Raw genomic sequence first — 19,263 nt, 5'->3', positions numbered from 1 at the left:
CTGCAATGTAATGTAGGGTCTGCTGCCATGTTTTATGGTGCCCTTGGCTATATGGGCTTCCTGGCTGCCATCTGCTTCACGGTGGCTTTCCTAGCCAGGAAGCTGCCTGGGGCCTTCAATGAGGCCAAGCTGATCACTTTAAGCATGCTGGTCTTCTGCAGTGTTTGGGTGTCCTTTGTTCCCACCTACCTGAGCACCAAGGGGAAATACATGGTAGCCGTGCAGGTCTTCTCTATGTTGGCCTCCAGTGCTGGGCTTCTGGGCTGCATCTTCATGCCCAAGTGCTACATTATTTTACTCAGGCCTGGTCTGAATACAAAGGAGCATCTGACGACAAAAAGTAAAGATAGCATTTGATTCTTTGTACATTCCTTTCCATTGTAGGGATCTGTGAACAGAAAGGCAATAAAAAAAACCAGCAACTTGCAGATATAAAATGAAATATTCAAATGTCAAAAAGCTGTGGAGTGACTAGGCCCAACATATGCGTCAGGAGAGGATTTGAGGTGATAGGGAGAGTTACAAATACTTTGAAATAAAATATTTGACTGGCACAGGGGGCTTCTATGGTTGTTTTTTCATATGTTGTCCGCCAGGCAACGGAAGTTCCCCAACATGTCCTGAAAGAACAGTTTGAGCCCGGCTTATCTGGTGATGTATTTTAAATGATTGTCATTCTAGGATCACATTTTGCCACATCTTTGAGATATTGTGAACATAGAATCATAGCATTATGGAAGTGCAGAGTTGGCAGGGACCCCAAGGGGCATCCAGTCTAACCCCGTGCAATGCAGGAATATCAACTAACGCATTCATGACAGATGGCCATTCAAACTCTGCTTAAAAACCTCCAAGGAACATAGCTGTCAAGTGTCCCTTATTAGAAGGGACAGTCCCTTATTCCAGCGCCATGTCCCGCTGCTGTCCCTTATTGATGGGTGTCCCTTAAATGTCCCTTAAATGATGTCCCTTAAATTTCAAAGGAAGCAGCTCCTCTCCCTCCCTCCCTGCCAGCCAGGGAGGAGGGAGGCTCCAACTGTGTTGCTTGGCTGCGTTGCTCACCCAATAAGAAGTCTAAGAAAGACTGGGGGGGGTGGAGCTTGCATGCCTTGTGTGTGGCTAGTTAATGCAAGCTGGTCCCTTAATTTCAAGGCTGCTGGTCCCTTATTTTCAAATCTGTAAGTTGACAGCTATGCCAAGGAAGGAAAGCCCACAACCTCCCAAGGGGGACCATTCCACTTTCAAACAGCTCTTACTGTCAGAAAGTTTTCCTGATTTTTAGTTGCAGTCTCCATTACTTTAACTTGAAGCCATTGGTTCGAGTCCTACCCTCTAGAGCAAAGAGAAATCAGATTGTGATATTTTCTTCCAGCTCTGCAGCTGCTGCCCAAGCTCCACAGTGATTCCAGAGACGATTATTCCCCACATACTTATCATAATCATAGTGATTTATTCCTTGGCAAAACTCAAGCAATGTACCCACTTTTGACACAAAGAACAGATATTTCAGAAATCAGAGCTTGAAATGCTTGCTGCATATTTAAAGACCTCTTGTGCCATCGAGGGCTTTGACTTATCTTCCAGGCAGGCAGGGTTTTTGCCAGTGTGAAAGCTTCGTATCCTCCCTTTCCTCTCAATGTCACTGGGGCCTCGGTCTTGCTGGAGACTCCCAGTTTCTCGCTAAGTTGAGAGTAGTGACGAGAGACGTAATGACAGGAGGCAGACCCAGAGTGATGCTCTTATTGATGTTGTTGCTGCTGCTGCTTCTGCTTCCCTGTGCAGCTTCTAGGATGCGGAAAGCAAAATGCCCATTGAACTTGAGAAGGGACCATCCAGATGCAATGAATTATTACGAGCCAGGAGACCACCTCATAAGCGGGGTCATATCTACATTACAAATTGTTCATATTGGACACCATTTCCTTGCCCCCCCTTTCATTTACATTATAAGGTATGCTGCATTTCCCCCATGCAATTTCTGCACAGCAGACAAAATTGTGATTAATGGGTAGGCATCTACATTGAACCTTGTTTAATAGTCTTATGCTCAGCTGTGATTGTCTAAGCCTGTAATGCTTATATGCCAGGGATAAGTTGTGCTTTCTAGATCTTGCACACTGAAGACACAAAATGCATGTGCATTGCTTCCCTCCTTCCTTTTTCCATTGGAAAGAAACAAATTGATGGTGAATCATGAAGAGCCAGAGATCATCTGCATCCCAACTTCTTAACTTGGGACATGTAAAGATGGCCTGATCTGCACTCCTCTGAAAGGAGCAGGACTATAGCTATTAAATTGTCGCAATGTATTTATAAAGTTAACATATAATCACGTTGAATTGAGTCTAGAAATCAACCGGCAGCCAGTACAGTTCTCCTGCCCTGGGACCTTAGGGTGAAAGGAGGGTGCTGAATAGGATAAGAACAGCAATAACAATTAGAAGCAGAAATTATATGACTTGTAAAGATCTCTATTTTACATCTCCTCTTCCTTTTTAAAAAAAATAAGGAAGCAAACTCTTATAACCGACCACTCCCCTTGAACTAGTGCTCCGTCCTTTTACAACCTTTTGCTCAATATATTTGAGAGTTGTATTCACTCCCTGCTTCCAGCACTCAAGTGCTCAAATATGCTTCTATCTCCCTTTGACTGGCAAGCAGCCGTTCACCTTCCAACAAACTCACAGTTGACTGATTATGTGATGTGGAAGTTCTATTTTGCTTCATTCTTGTGGCTGCAATTTCTTATAGGATTAAGAAAGCAGGGACTTGACACTTTTCGCTGAACGGAGACTGACATTAGGCTTCATGCTTTTTTGCAGGGCAGCAGATATGGTAGCATACTGGTATCTCCTGTCCTTCATGATTGCCATCCATGAGATTAATCAGGACCCCAGGATCTTACCCAACATCACGCTGGGCTATGACATCTATGAGAATTATTTCAATGCAAGGATGACCTATGACGCCACGCTAGATCTGCTCTCTCCTGGGAGGGCCAATGTCCCAAACTACCACTGCGGAAAACAGAAGAAGCCCTTGGTTTTCATTGAAGGGGTCAACTCTGACACCTCACTCCAGATTTCAAATATGCTGGAAAGCTACAAAATCCCCCAGGTATGAATACACTTGCTGGGAATCATATGAGGCACATAGCTGTCAACTTTTTCCTTTTTTTAAGGGAAATTCCCTTATTCCGAATAGGATTCCTCACAATAAAAGGGTAAAGTTGACAGCTATGATGAGGCATGAGTGCTTTCGTGCTCATGCTGTGCTTGCTGGTTTCCTACAATCATCTGGCCGGCCACTGTGTGAACAGGATGCTGGGCTAGATGAGCAGTTGGCCTGAACCAGGAGCCTCTTCTTATGTTGAAGGATTTGTCCTGCTGGGTGAAGATTTTTTCCAGAAAGAGAGTCACCATCAGAGCAGTCTAAGGGGGGAACAAACCTTTCGGAAATACAAACACATCACAGAAGCTACAACAGGAGGTTCACAGGAGCTGCTAAGTACTTTACACTTACAAAGGGGAAACAGGCTTTTTTTCCAGCCGGCACCTTCTAAGAGGAAAAGAAAGGTGTTCATGCTGAGTTTCAGCACCTCTTTTTTAAAAAAATAAATGTATAGGAAAACAGCAATTTACACGGGGCATGAATCGTATCTTGGTGGTTCAGAAATGCAGCCTCTAGAAGCCATCTCAGGGATGGCTTTACACGAGCCTATTTTTGTAACCTGCTCTGGGACTTTAAGATGGAGGATAAATAAATATTGGGCAGAAAAACAAAACTCATGTGAAACTAACACTCAAGTGAGCTAACACTCAATCAGTGGCGTAGCAAGGTCAGATGGTACCCGGTGCGGACATGTTTTTGTCCCCCCCCCATTGAAATTATTAAAAGAAGCAAAAATAAGATACACTTGCAAATGTTATTTTCTGGTTTATTTACTTAACCTTGTGAGCATAAGTACTTAAATCTTTATTTTCCTAACTTTCCTAGGGGCCTCTATCTGGGCACCTTCTGTCCCTCCCCTTGCTCAGTGGATGCCTGCTTTGCATCTAGTTGCGTCCAGGTAGGGCAGCGTCGGACTCCTGACTGGTCCTTGAAGGTGTGTGGGTGGCAGCGGGTGGGCAAGCATAAGCTAGGAAACATCTGGCTTGGAGAGCCGCCTTCTCCCCCCAGGAATTGCTGGTCGCTGCAAGAGCAGCAGCAGCGGCAGCAGAGTCTCTTAGGTGCTGTAAATATGGTTGGGTGAACTTTGGTGGTCCCGTTGCCCCACGCTCCCGGGTGGGGGAGGCAGTCCACCCCCACTGCCCCCCTTTCTCTGCCAGTGTGGAAGGGACCCAGGGGGTCATCTAGTCCAACCCCCTGCAATGCAGGAATCTCAACTAAAGCATCCATGACAGATGGCCATCCAACCCCTGCTTAAAAACCTCCAAGGAAAGAGAGTCCATCACCTCCCAAAGATGTCTGTTCCACTGTTGAACAGCTTTCTGGACATATGAAGTCCCTCTGCTCTGACCCAATCACACAATCTCTGACTCATTCTCTGAAAATAACTGGTTTAAGTAGCTTCTCTACCTACATCAGCAGTAGCCTATGTGGTGCCCTCCAGGTATTGCTGCACTACAACTCCCAGCACCCATGTGCTCCCATTGGCACATGGGAGTTGGAGTTGAATATCATCTGGAGGGCATCACTTTGGGAACCCCTGGCCTATATGGAAAAGGAATGTTTCCTCTCAAAGAGCAAACAGCTTGTGAGATGGGTGGGAATTTTAAATCTGGAAAACAGGATAGGAAAAATGGGGCAGATTCCCACACCTCTTGTCACTGGTTGAGTATTGCCCTAAAATTTCTTAATCCCAGAACAGCCCCAACTGTTAGATGGCAAGGGTGGTTGCTCACGAGTAACCAGGCAGGACTCTGACCTGTCTTTTACAGGTTTTATTTAGATGTAAACTATTTACAGTGCAGAACCCCAAAGTTCATGTCTGCCTCAATCGCTAGCAGAATCCGGGAGTGCCTGTTTCCTGGACCTCCTCCAGCATAAAAGCCTCATTACGGTCAGCCTCTTCCTCCCCTCTTTGTGCTTTAGACTTCTGCACAGGGTGGGCAATGGAGGGGGCATGCTTCCCTGCTGGCCGGCTTTGCCAGCAGTGGTGCTGAGGCTCCCCCCAGCATCCTCTGGTCCTTTCACCTCTTCCCCACTGGAGGTGGGGTTTTCCTCATCACCGGAAGAGGAACTGCTTCACAAGATTTTCAGAGGCTCCCTGTAACAGAACTGCGCCTCTGTTTCCCGCCCCCTTCTGATGGCAGTTCCCTGACACCGACAGAAGCCATCTCTCTTAAAATAAATTCTGCTGTTTTTCTTTACTTGTTCTTATGAATGTGGGTTGTTGCTGTTCTAATTGTGCAACTTTAAAAGGACAGCAGATAAGATCTAGGGTCTAAATCTAGCAATGTGGCTCCATGTTTTCTTAAAGAGTTGTGGAGGAAGCAGGACATCACACCACAATTTCCAGTTGACCAATAAAACCCTCTATATCTTCCTGTACTTCCTAGGTCAGCTATGCTTCTGTTCATCATGCCCTTGACAAAACGCAATCTCCTTTGCTCTACCGAATGACCCCAAATGAAGAACCCCCAGGCTCAGGGATTGTCAGGCTACTCGTACATTTCAGGTGGACTTGGATCGGGCTCATAGCTCCTGACTCTGACAATGGAGAAAGGTTTCTGAGCACCCTGGCTCCTGTGCTTGCTAAGGGCGGTGTCTGCCTTGCTTTCTCACAAACCATTCCTCGAGACATTCTGTATAAAGGAGATGAGTACACAAAGCTGATGAAGAAGATTTCACTTTCCATGGACAGGAGAATCAATGTGTTTCTTTACTATGGGGACTCTCAGTCCCCCTCAGAAGCTGCAAATACAATAGAAATAGTGAGTGAAACCCTGGAACCCATTACTGGGAAAGTTTGGATCACCATAGCTCTCTCATATGCCAGTTCCAACATGTCTCCCAAAATACTTGAGAACAAGCACATTCATGGATATTTATCTTTCTTTATCCAGACCAAAAAAAGATCAAAACATGATGGTAATCTGCCAGTTTCCTCCGCCTACAGTAATTACCATCCATTTTGGCCTCGGGGCTATAATTGCTTATATTCAAAGCATGTGTTTTCTGTGAAAGGCCAGAAGCGATGCAGAGTGAAGGAGAACCTTTCAGGTTTCCCTCAGGACGTCCTTGAAAGGAGCCTGTTTCAGGACACTTACAGCATTTACAACGCGGTCCGAGCTCTGGCCCATGCCTTAAATGCTGCGTACTCCTCTAGATCCAAGAGGGTGATGATGGTGGGACAGAACAGGTTGGAAGATGAAAAAGTCCAAGCATCACAGGTATTCATTTCCCTTCTCTAATAATCTGGATGGATTTTGTTCCATTGTAAATAACGACCTGTTCAATGACAGATTTGTGGGTCCATTTCCTTTAATTAACAGAAATTAACCAAGCATTTAAAAAGGAGATAAATGAGATTATAAAATACTGTACATCAAAATGATTAAAGCACACATAGCTCATACCAAGAACAAACTTAGTTGGTCTCTAAAGTGCTACTGGACAATTTTTTTATTTTAAAAATATATTTCTACTGCGTCAGACCAACACAGATACCTACCTGAGTCAAAATGATTGATACAGAATTAATAGACCCTTCACTAGTTACCTTGATCTGCAAGACTATGGATTGCTAGCAATGATCATGTGACCCTTTCAAATAGAAGACCAAAGATTCCTTAAAAGGAAATGACATTCATATTACATCTCCATTCATATACATTCCTAGGTATGCCATCATAATAGCAAGATAGCATTATACTGCAAGTAAGAAGTTCAATAAATTTTATTTCCAAAATTTCTCCACAAACCCATTCCAAGACCAAATGGTTCCTTGGTCTAGGAGGTGGTGTCTCTGTAGACAATAGCGACACACCTGCCTTGACCCCCTAGTCTAGCCTGGTGCAGTATCATAAACTCAGGTGGGCAGAACTAGGTAAGGTCAGGCTCCCTCACCTGAATCATAGAATCATGGAATTGTAGAATTGGAAGGGACCCTGAAAGTCATCTAGTCCCACATACTGCAATGCAGAAATCTCGAATAAATCATTCTTGACAGATGGCCATCCATCTCTCTTGAAAAACCTACAATGAAGGAGAGTCCATGACCTCTTGAGGAAGACTGTTCCTGTGTCGAATGGTTCTTAGTGTCAGAAAGTTCTTGGTAATGCAAGCCAAATCAGTCCACACATGTGCAATCAAATCTTGAAAGAGTATGTTTTTAATATGGACTGATCTGACATTCAGTAGTAGCAGCACCAGACCAGAGGGCTCAGTAGATCTGCTACTAGTAACCTCTGGTGGTGTGAGAGGGCTGGAACAAGGAACAGAGACCAAGCACCTCGGCCTCCACTCCTGATGTTGGCCAGCCCCCCCCCACTCCAACCATGCTTTCCCCTGCCCACCACCACGGGAATTGGGGCTGCATCTTGACCACTGTCTGCTACTTGCGCACCTTGAAGCATTAATGCATTACCATTCACCCCAAATGCTCCTGGGGGAGTAGGCCACAGAATAGTAAGCTAAGGCACATGTGGTCAGAAGTAGATGTTAGATCCCCTATTTTCCTCCCACTGCCTCTCATTCAAAGGGGGAACTCCAGCGAACCAAACTTTCCTTTCAATCAGGCTCTCACCCTGGTTGAGGGTCACAAGCCTGCCTCATGCAGTTCCAGGCCTGCAAGTCTGTAGCCTGTCTGGTAGCTGCCACAACCACAGCCACAGCCATAGCTTGGAGCAGGACTCAGAGAGGAGGTACCATTCCCTCCCCAACCCCAACACAGAGGCTCTTGGACGGAACCAATTTCGTAGGCTGCTCAGCTGATGGAAGAACCCATTTTGAAAGACCTCAAGTATATTGGGGAAATGATATACCACAATGGTACTTAACTCCAGTAAAATTGGCAAAAATTTATAAATCAAAATCAAATACCTGTTGGAGATTCAAGAAAGAAATAGGCACAATGTTTCACATGTGGTGGGAATGCCGACCTATTCAAGAAATTTTGGAATGAAATATATGAAGAAATCAAAAAGATGTTTAAAATATCTTTTAGTAAAAAACGGGAGGCATTCCTTTTAGGTATAATTACAAAAGATATTCCTGGCAATCAAAGGAAAGTATTCCTTTATGCAACAAAAGCTCCCAGGATGCTCATAGCAAAAAACTGGAAAGGGGGGGTGGAATCAGTAAAACAATGGCAAATTGAACTTTGTGATTATATAAATTTGGCAAGAGTCACTGCATTCTTAAGGGGACAATCAGACCAAAAATTAGCAAAGGAATGGGATTGTGTTAAAGAATATATGAAAAAATATTGTTCTGGAGTAAGTATATCGGTATGTAACAAATGAAGCTTTGCAGGGTTAAAGAAATTGCAAAGCAGTGTGAAAGGTGTAAAGATAGAGGTAATTTACATTAGACACAACAATTCAGAAAGATTAAAATTTTTGAGGTCTCAAAACAGAGGAAGGAAGTCAATATGTGTATATGTAGGTAAAGATTTGTATGATGGCAGAGGATTTTTTTGGTAGGTGTGATTTTTTTCTTTTTTGGTTTCTGTTTGTTTTGATCCGTTTTTGTTGGTTTGTTCTTTTTTGGGGATTTTATGTTTGTAATTTTTGTTGTAACTTTGCATTGGAAATAATTTTTTTAAAAAGAAGTATATTGGGAAAATTATACTTGAAAGACCTCAAGTATATTGAGAACATTAAATAGAAAAACCCTCCATGGCCACTAGGTGCCTAGATAATATGTGAACCACCTGGGCTGAAACAGCCAACTTTCTTAAATGCTGCGATCTTCTCTGTCATTCTAGTTTCACCGTTTCCTGAGTGATTTTCAGTTTTACAATGCTTCTATGGGTGGAGTATATTTAGATGAGAATGGGGACCTGACAGCTGATTTTGACGTGGTGAACATTGTGATGCTTGCCAATGACTCCCTTCACGTGGGGAAAGTTGGGAGTATGGAGAGAGAGGGATCTGCAGACGTAAAAGTCACCATTGATCAGGATGCCATCGTGTGGCCCCTTTGGTTTAATAAGGTGGGTTAAATCATTCGGATACATTTGACTATGATCCAAAAAAGAAAAGAAAACAGAGGATATTGGATTGAAAGGGGCTTTTAGTTTTGTAGGAAGAGTCACTCCCACTTCAACTCCCAGGAGCATATTTATGAAAATAATATTCTTTTGCCTCAACGTGCATTGCCTCATACTTGCTTGCTTTGCGAATTTACTGCTCAGTCACTCAAGTTTGGAAAGGTTCTTTGGGGGTTTTCACAATTTATTTTTGTCTAAAATTCCCTGAACAATTTAGTAAATGTAATGGGGTGAGCTCCCATTGCTCGGACCCAGCTTCTGCCAACCTAGCAGTTCGAAAGCACGTCAAAGTAGATAAGTAGTTTACCTTCCCGCAGGAGCAGTACCTATTTATCTACTTGCATTGGTATGGAAATCCACTTTCTGCTTTCCTGCATTTAGAGAACTGTCCACCCCACAAAAAACCACTCCACCAGACCTACTGCTTGCCACGAGAGAAAGATTCCTATTGGCTCCAGTATTATTGCATGGATAGAAAGACCACTAACTCCTGACCATCTTTCTTTATGGGCAGACTGTCCCTCAATCCAGATGTGCTGAGAGCTGTCATATTGGGGATGTCAAGGTCATCTGGGAAGGAGAGCCACTTTGCTGCTATGATTGTTCTCCCTGTGTGAAAGGGACAATCTCTGCTGTGGAAGGCAAGTGAGAGAAGGAATAGGGCAACTTTTGTAATCTTGTCCAACACAATGTTATTTCTTAATTTTATCCCCCCTTTGCCCCTCCCCAAAACCTTTACCCAAGGTTGGGGCATCTGTAACCCATCATGTGTAGTGATGGTAGACTCCCTGTGGTTTGAATTTGAATTGGGTTTTCTCTTGGAGTCTTTAGAAATAGGGCATCTGGTTTCTCTGAAAGTTCTCATCTGGCTCCCCATGTGGGACCCAAGATTTCCTCCTAGGAAACAGAAAGTGTTTTCACCACCCCTTTCGACCAGCCTTGCCAGAGGCTTTCCTGGAAAACTCCAGGTGTGTCTGCTTCTGCTGGTTGAAAGGCTGTAGTTCAGTGGCACAGGATTTGCTTTGCATGCAAAAGTTTGCCGATTTGAGCCATAATATGCCAAGGTCGTGCTGGGAATATCACTTGCTTGAGACCCGGGGTACTGAAATCACTCATCTTACTTTCAGATGCAGACCATTGCACCAAATGTCTAGAAGATCAGCACTCAAACAAGGACCGAGATCAATGTGTTCCCAAGATTGTCACTTTCCTGTACTATGAAGACTATTTGGGGATTCTCTTGTCTTTTGTTACCTTGTTATTCTCCTTAATCACATGCTTTGTGTTAGGAATTTTCATTAAATACTCAGAAACTCCCATAGTCAAAGCCAACAACAGGGACCTTTCCTACATCCTCCTTGTATCCCTCTTGCTTTCCTTTTTGTCCTCCTTGCTCTTCATTGGCCAGCCAAGAAAAGCCACCTGTCTTCTCCAACAAATGACATTTGTCCTCATCTTCTCAGTTGCTGTCTCTTCTTTGTTGGCCAAAACCGTTACCGTTGTGCTGGCTTTCCTGGCCACAAAGCCAGGGAACAGGGTGAAGAAATGGCTGGGGAAGACTCTGGCCAATGCTGTTGTCCTTTCCTGTTCCAATGTCCAAGTTCTCATCTGCACCATCTGGCTGGGAATATCTCCTCCATTCCCAGACTCCGACATGCGCTCCCAACCTGCAGAGATTATCCTGCAATGTAATGTAGGGTCTGCTGCCATGTTTTATGGTGCCCTGGGCTACATGGGCTTCCTGGCTGCCATCTGCTTCACGGTGGCTTTCCTAGCCAGGAAACTGCCTGGGGCCTTCAATGAAGCCAAGCTGATCACCTTCAGCATGCTGGTCTTCTGCAGTGTTTGGGTGTCCTTTGTGCCCACCTACCTGAGCACCAAGGGGAAGTACATGGTAGCCGTGCAGGTCTTCTCTATGTTGGCCTCCAGTGCTGGGCTTCTGGGCTGCATCTTCCTCCCCAAGTGCTACATTATTGTACTGCGGCCTGATTTGAATACAAAGGAGCACCTGAGAACAAAAACAAAAGATGGAATTTGATTCTTAAAGCACTTTTCCCACCAAGGGAATCTGCATGCAGCACAATACTTATGAAAAGAAGCTATTTCCCTTTCAGGTGTTTATTATGACCTGCTCTTATAACTATTTTTTAATATATCCAAAACCTAACATGTCATTTCCAAAGTGAATGCACAGTCATCCCAGGACTGTCAGAGGCCCTTTTGATTTAACGCAGGGGTGTTAAACTCAAATTCATTGGGGGCCACATCAGCAGTTAGGTCACCCTCAAAGGGCCGGTTGTATCTGTAGGACTTACAGTACAGGAGAGAAGGGTTCAGGCAGCCGTTGGATCTATCACATCACAGGATGGCATGCGCTCAATATAAAAACAAGTGGAGGTTTCCTGAATGCATGTAAAGTGGAGGTTTCCTGTGAAGAGGCGGCTTTCTTGTGTAAAAAAAAAAAAAAAAAGCGAGAATAAAAGGTGAAGGCTGGCCGCCGGTGGTGGCTACATGGGCCACATGATGAGGTCTGGCGGGCCGAATTCGGCCCGCGGACCTTGTGTTTGACACCCGTGATTTAACGTATCACTAAATAGGAACCCCTTTTCAGACCTTGATTCAAATAAATCCTCTTAATATGCCCGGGTGATCTTTATATCTGTGTCACCCTGACCGGTGTTGCATGATCTTATTTTCCACAAATAAATTTCTACATGTAACTTATGTGCCTCACACAGAGTTTGACATTCTATTCCTTTTGTGCAGAAGGAAGTGGATTTGGCTCTGTGTAAGTATGCTCAAGGTTGCACCACTGGAATATCCAGTGGAAAGCTGGATATGTTTCAAATTATTTCACTTTGTCTTTGTGACCACTTCTTGTAAATATTCCTCTCCTTATTTCTGCCTCTGTGTGAAACATAGGGATTCCCTTCCCTGATATATAATGTTAAGAATGAGACAGCTCTTAGGGGAAAATCAGCCACAGGTTACAGAAAGCAGCCAGGAGCAGAGAAGCTTAGGGGTTAATCAGGCAGACGATCAGCTCTCTTCATCTCCTCCAGCCCTAGGAATGCAGGTTGCCAAGGGGACGACTGATAGCGCAAGAGAGGGGGAACAGAGCCAACACTCTTCGAAAGAGTGAACAGGCGGGAGAATAGACAGGAAAAGAGGAAGTCGGAGCTGAGCCAATTAGTTCATGCCATCACTATATGGGAGGTCTGTTAGACAGGAAGAAAAACAAAGGGCGCAAACAGCGCCGGTTCAGTATATTCTGTAGAAAAAGAAAGGAGACTTCAGGAAGGGTCATCATGATTAATGACAGTGGTACGTTACAGCCACCGGAGTTATCTGTTGTTTTTTTGCAATAAATCCTCTTTTTAATTATCTTCGCGTACCGTGTTATCAAGCTGAGAACCTGGACTCCTGATATATAGGGAAGTTCCACAGGAGGTTTTGCAATTCACCATTTTAAACCTTAAACTTGACACAAATGTATTGCTTCCAACCATTTCTTGTCGGTCCGCAAAATAATCTGCTCCTAAAGGAAATTGAAGACGAATTCTGAAAACTTAGAGTTGTTCTATTTTCCATGTACTTGAGTGGGAAGATGGCCTGAGCTAAAAGGGGCTGCGCTCCTCTGGGTGGACGAGGTCCACAGCTTTGGAGTCCAGCAACATTGTCACTGGAAGCTCAGATTTCACTGCTCACGTTAGTGCTTAAAACCCTTAAACAACTTGGGCCCCCAATATCTTGATAGGTCATCTTCATCCCTACAGATACTCCTGAGTGTTATGATTGTTGTCATTTGGAGAAATGGGTGAAATGGCACAAAGTTCTTGGTCCATGTCTTGAGCAGCCCTCCCTCCACATCTGGATGATGGTTATAGTTAGCTGGATGCCCGGAACTTGACTCATCTGCCCTCCCTTTCTCTAGGGAATGTGTGCATGTGCAGTGACGTGTATAAAGCAAAGGCTGGATTCCACATCAATTCCACAGCTACAGGGAACCAGGCAGAGGGCCTTCTCGGTAGTGGCACCCACCCTGTGGAACACGCTCCCACCAGGTGTCAAAGAGATAAACAACTAAGTAACATTTAGAAGACATCTGAAGGCAGCCCTGCTCGGGGAAGTTTTTAATGTGTGACATTTTAATGTATTTTTCATCTTTGTTGGAAGCCGCCCAGAGTGGCTGGGGAAACCCAGCCAGATGGGCGGGGTACAAATAATAAATTATTATTATTATTATTATTATTATTATTATTATTATTATTGGCAGGAGTGCAAGGTATCAGCAGAGAAGCTGAAGGTTATTTACTGGGCGTTTCAGTGCAGCATAGTGAGCTAGCATGGGGAAGTGCTAGTGGATAACAATACTACTAATTTTAATAATTTTATGATTTATAGCCCATCCATCTGGTTGTGTTGCCCCAGACACCCTCTGTATCATTCTATCTTTACAAGATTACTTCTAAGACCAGAAGAACTATATTGTAGTAGATGAGTTCATGATGTAACTGTGAGATATTCTTGGCAGCCTGCCCAGAAATGTAAGTCTGCCTCAGAGACAGTAGTCTGCCCAGAGACAGCCTGCTGATTGGTTAACAGTAGGTGTAAGATAAGGATTGGTTGAGCTCAGCCAATCAGTGTTATACTGTAACAGAGCAGCTATATCTATATGTCTGCGTTCTGTGATTCTGTCTGCCTGTGGTGGTTATAGTATGAGGGATTGGTTAATGGCAGTTTGCTGAGAGAGTGTATATGCTGTTAACGCTCTGTATCTGTATATAGTAATCTATGTGTTTATTACTGTTTACTACAATAAACACTAGTTGTAGCTTTCAAGCCGTTCTTTCCTTCATTGTCCGAAAGGACAGCATTCAGACTTCAATGGGCTTCCAACAACATTGCATACTCTGCAAAGCTCACGCCAGAGGAAGCGTGTGGGCAAAATACTTATTAGCACACTTTGCTTGCAGTAAATCTCTCAAAGTAACAGCATCTCTGAAAGTTTATGCATTTAGTGTGTTTATGCTTGACTTGTGCCATGAGACAAGAAGCACTCCATATTTTGAACTGAACTGAGTGGGAAATGAGTTTCCTTAACCAGGAACTCTGGGGAAGCAGGAAAACTCTGATATTCTGCTGGAAAGACTGGAGCTAGACATACTTTGCTGATCACACTGGTCAAAGTATGCTGTAGTGTAGCCTTATTAGACTTTACCGATTGGTGGGCTCTGCGTTGCTCCCGGATGGGAGGAAGGAAGTGAAATGACACTGAGGGTTGGTTCTTTTATTCTGCTCTCCGGATAGCAGAAGGCACTTGCATGGTCAGTCCACAGCAAGTCCAAAGAAATGAGAGATTACATGCAATATATATATATCCTCCAGGCACCCTTCCCCCTCAGCCACGTCAGCTAGTACACGCAGGTTGACATCACAGATGTTCCTGCTCCGGCACTCTTAACCATAAAAGGGTATTCCCTCCTGTACTTCTGACCATAAAAGGATTTTCCTGTTCCTCCTCTTATCTTGGAGCAAGAGGTCACCATCTCCAAGAACACCCTCTGGCGCTGTTCGCAGACTAGGTCTGTGCGTCTTTTGTGGTCAGGATAGAAGATAAGGCACAGATGTGCCTTCCCTGTTCTACTGGTACAGTCAAGGCCATACTTGCCATCACAAACTGATAAAGGAGAGGGCTCTGAGCACTTGTTCATACAGCTGGGTTTCGGTTCAAGAGCTCAAGTTAAAGCATTTTAACTAAGGAAAAACAGGTATTTTGGTGCAGTTTCAAACTGCCTGCACAGTCAGTTTTGGGTTTGGGAAACCCATTCCTTCAGTAGTATGAACAACAGATGGTGGGCACAAGTCTAGCAGGTTATTGGCCCGCTGACGTCTACAAATGTTCTACAAAGATCAGCAGAAGCAGCCCTCCTGAGAGTTCCACTAGCCTTAAATTTTGGGGGCGCCAGCCTGAAAGAGGGTTTTCTAACTAAAATCTTTGCTCATATACACCCAGAGACCAAGTTCTCTCTTTTGTGTGGAATCTCCTCTCTTCCTCCACCCTGTTTGTTTTTAAAGAAGGAAACTCAAGCAAAGCTACCACTCCACTGAACTAATCCCTTCATCATGGGCATAGCCAGGTGGGCGGGGGCCAGCTGCAGTGACTGGTTGCATAAAAAACCGACTCCTTTTGAAATAAGGCATTGTCTAGACCCATTGTTCAAAACATTACTTGCAGAACTTTCTTCAAAACAGAACAAAAACATCAAAGATACATCCAAATAATTCCATGCAATATGGAATATTGTGCAAGTCCATTTTCTTAGGAAGAAAAGAAAATTCCAAACAGACCTATAAGAAAAATCTCCTTTCCTTACAGCCTCCATTTAGCCTGAGGCTGTTCACCTGGAGAACTTCATTTACATCCATACTCTCACAGCTTGGGAAAAAAGACTAAGGGCAACTCTTTCAAAATGGTGATTTGCAATTCAATACCTTTGTCACTTAATCTAAGGTTAAACACTCACATGTTAGTTACCAGAAAACCATAAGAGTCCATTATCACCCATCAAAGCAGTTCATAGGCCCATGTGCCCCCAAACCACATCCCTGATGCCAACAGGGATCCCTTCTCCCATCCTAGACATTATTCGTGAAAGAAGCATTATGTTGTAGCTAGTAGAATAGGTTGTGGGGTGTGAGCGATGGGACTGCCTTTTGGGTTTTCAAATGTGCACATAGGGGCAAAAATGTCCTGAAAAAATAGCTTGATCCTGGCTTATCTGGTGATGTATAAAGGTCATTCTAGGATCACCTTTTCCCTCTATGACCTTTTTCACAACATGTTGCCACATCAGTGAGATCTTGTGAATCATAGAGTTGGAAGGGACCCTAAGGGTCATCTAGTTCAACTCCTTGCAATGCAGAATCTCAGCTAACGCACCCAAGATGGATGGCCATCCAAACTCTGCTTAAAAACCTCCAAGGAAGGAAAGTCCACAACCTCCCAAGGGGGACCATTCCACTCTCAAACACTCTTGCTGTCAGAAAGTTTTTCCTGATTTTGAGTTGGCGTCTCCTTTCCCTTAACTTGAAGCCACTGGTTCGAGTCCTACCCTCTAGAGCATCAGAAAACAGATTGTGATGTTTTCTTCCAGCTCTGCAGCTGCTCCTCAAGCTCCACAGTGATTCCAGAGACAATTATTCCCCGCAGAATTATCCTAAACATAGTGATTGATTCCTTTTCTTCCTCGCAAAACTTAAGCAATATACCCGCTTTTGACACAAAGAACAGATATTTCAGAAATGAGAGCTTGAAATGCCTGCTGCATATTTAAAGACCTCATGTGCCATCGAGGGCTTTGACTTATCTTCCAGGCAGGCAGGGATTCTGCCAGTGTGAAAGCGTCATATCATCCCTTTCCTCACAATGTCACTGGGGTCTCAGTTTTGCTGGAGACTTTGGACTTCATATAATTCGCTTCTTGCTACGTTGAGAGCAGTGAGGACAGACGAAATGACAGGAGGCAGACCCAGAGGGATGCTCTTATTGATGTTGCGGCTGCTGCTGCTGCTGCTTCCCTGTGCAACCTCTGGAATATGGAAAGAAAAATGCCCATTGAACTTGGAAAGGGATAGTCCAGGGGCAACGAATTATTATGAGCCAGGAGACCACCTGATAAGTGGGGTCATATCTACATTACAAATAGTTCATCCTGAATACAATTTCCTCACAGCCCCTACATTTTCTTTCATGTGTAAGCTGTACTTTGCCCTTGCAATTTCTGCATAGCAGACAAAAATTGTGATTAATGGGTAGGCATATGTGTAGCACCTTGTTTAATACTATTATGCTCACCTGTGACTGCCCAGGCCTCTAATGCTTATCTGCCAGGGACAAGTCCTGCTTTCTAGAACTTGCCCACTGAAGACACAAAATGCATGTGCATTGCTTCCCTCCTTACTTTTTCCACTGGAAAACAACAACTTGAAGGTGAATCATGAAAAGTCAGAGATTATCTGTGTCCCAAATTCTTGACACCGGAGATGTGAAAATGGCATGATCTCCACTCCCCTGAAAGGATCAGGACTATAGCTATTAACTTGTAGCAATCTATTTATTAAGTTAACATGTAATCATGTAGAATTGGGTCTAGAAATCAACTGGCAGCCAGTACAGTACACCTGCCCTGCTTCTATCTCCCTTTAACTGGCAAGCTGCTGTTCACCTTCCAAGAAACCCACAGATGACTGATTATGTGATGAGGACACTCTATTTTGCTTCATTATTGTGGCTGCAATTTCTTATAGGATTAAGAAAGCAGGGACTTGACACTAGTCACTGAATGGAGACTGACTGGAGGCTTTATAATTTGTTGCAGGGTAGCAGGTATGGTAGCATACTGGAATCTCCTGTCCTTCATGATCGCCATCCATGAGATTAACCAGGACCCCAGGATCTTACCCAACATCTCCCTGGGCTATGACATCCATGAGAATTATTTCAATGCAAGGATGACCTATGACGCCACGCTAGATCTGCTCTCTCCTGGAAGGGCCAATGTCCCAAACTACCACTGCGGAAGACAGAAGAAGCCCTTGGTTTTCATTGAAGGGGTCAACTCTGACACCTCACTCCAGATTTCAACTATGCTGGGAACCTACAAAATCCCCCAGGTATGAATACACTAGCATGGGCAACATGCAGAGAACAGCCACTTCTTTGAATAGGAAGCAAATTATGAAACTCACTCCCAGAGGAGGCAGTGAAGCTTCTAAGAGAGGATTAAACCAATTCATGAAGGCAAGGGCTATTAATGGCTGCTAGGCATGAGGACTATGATCTACATCCCTAGTTGGAGGCACCAATGCTTCTGGGTGCTGAGTTGCTGGGAATCACATGAGGGCAGAGTGCATTTCTGCTCATGCTGTGATTGCTGGTTTCCTACAAGCAGCTGGTTGGCCACTGTGAGAACAGGATGTTGGACTAGATGGGCCATTGGCCTGATCCAGGAGGTTCTCCTTATGTTGAAGGATTTGTCCTGCTGGGTGAAGAAGGGTTTCACAAAGAAAGTCACCATCAGAGTAGTCTAAGGTGGGATTAAGCCTTTTGCAAGGACAGATGCCTCTCAGAAGCTGCAATAAGAAGTTCAGTCCTGTGAGCTGCTTTAGACTTACAAAGGGAGAAGGGACTTTTTTCTCTCTCCATCCGGCACTTTATAAGTAGACAAAGGAGGTGTTTATGGTGAGTTCCAGCACCTCTTTGTATAGGAAAATAGCAGTTTACACGGGGCATGAATCATACATCACAGGGTGGGACAGAAATGCAGCCTCCAGAAGACACCTCAGGGATGGCTTCACACAAGCCTATTTTGGTAACCTGCTGTGATGGAGAATAAATAAATATCTGGCAGAAAAACAAATCTAAGGAACGAAACTCATGTGAAACTAACACGCAGGTGATTAAAAATTGAACCCTCCCCCAAACAAAATAATAACAGTAGAAAATACAACATATCTTTACTCTAAATAGTCTGTAACATTGGACATGGTGACAACATTCAGGAAGAGAACGATGTTGAAGACATATTAAATTGTTGTCTATAACACTGTTCAACAACAAATTTGTTGTCTGCGTTTTTTCAGTTGATTTAGGACGAATCTGATGCGCTGAATCCAAAAATCACATTGGTTTTGCTCAATCAGGTCAAGTTTTTGAGCTATGGCCACATGTCTTTTTTTACGTTTTTGTTCACATGTACGCTTGTGTGGAGCATTTTAGAAGAAGTTGGTGGGGGTAAAATGCTATGTCGAATAATTGTTTTGATTGGAAATGATTATTTTAATGACAAGAAGTATTCAGGTCCAATAGTTCTGGGTGACTATGTTGAAAAGGGATCAGTTTGAAGTCATAAAACATCGAAATCTTCCATAGATTGGTGCGGCAAAACATAAAGTTGCTTACCATGCTTATTTTGGTATTAAACTTGGTGACCAGGATAAAGCTTGGGCGCCACACATGGTGTGTAAGGCATGGACCGAGACTC

The sequence above is a fragment of the Podarcis raffonei genome, chromosome 2 (assembly GCF_027172205.1).
Source record: "Podarcis raffonei isolate rPodRaf1 chromosome 2, rPodRaf1.pri, whole genome shotgun sequence".
Taxonomy (NCBI): Eukaryota; Metazoa; Chordata; class Lepidosauria; order Squamata; family Lacertidae; genus Podarcis; species Podarcis raffonei.
The sequence above is the reverse complement of the archived record's forward strand: the minus strand, read 5'-3'. Positions refer to the sequence as shown.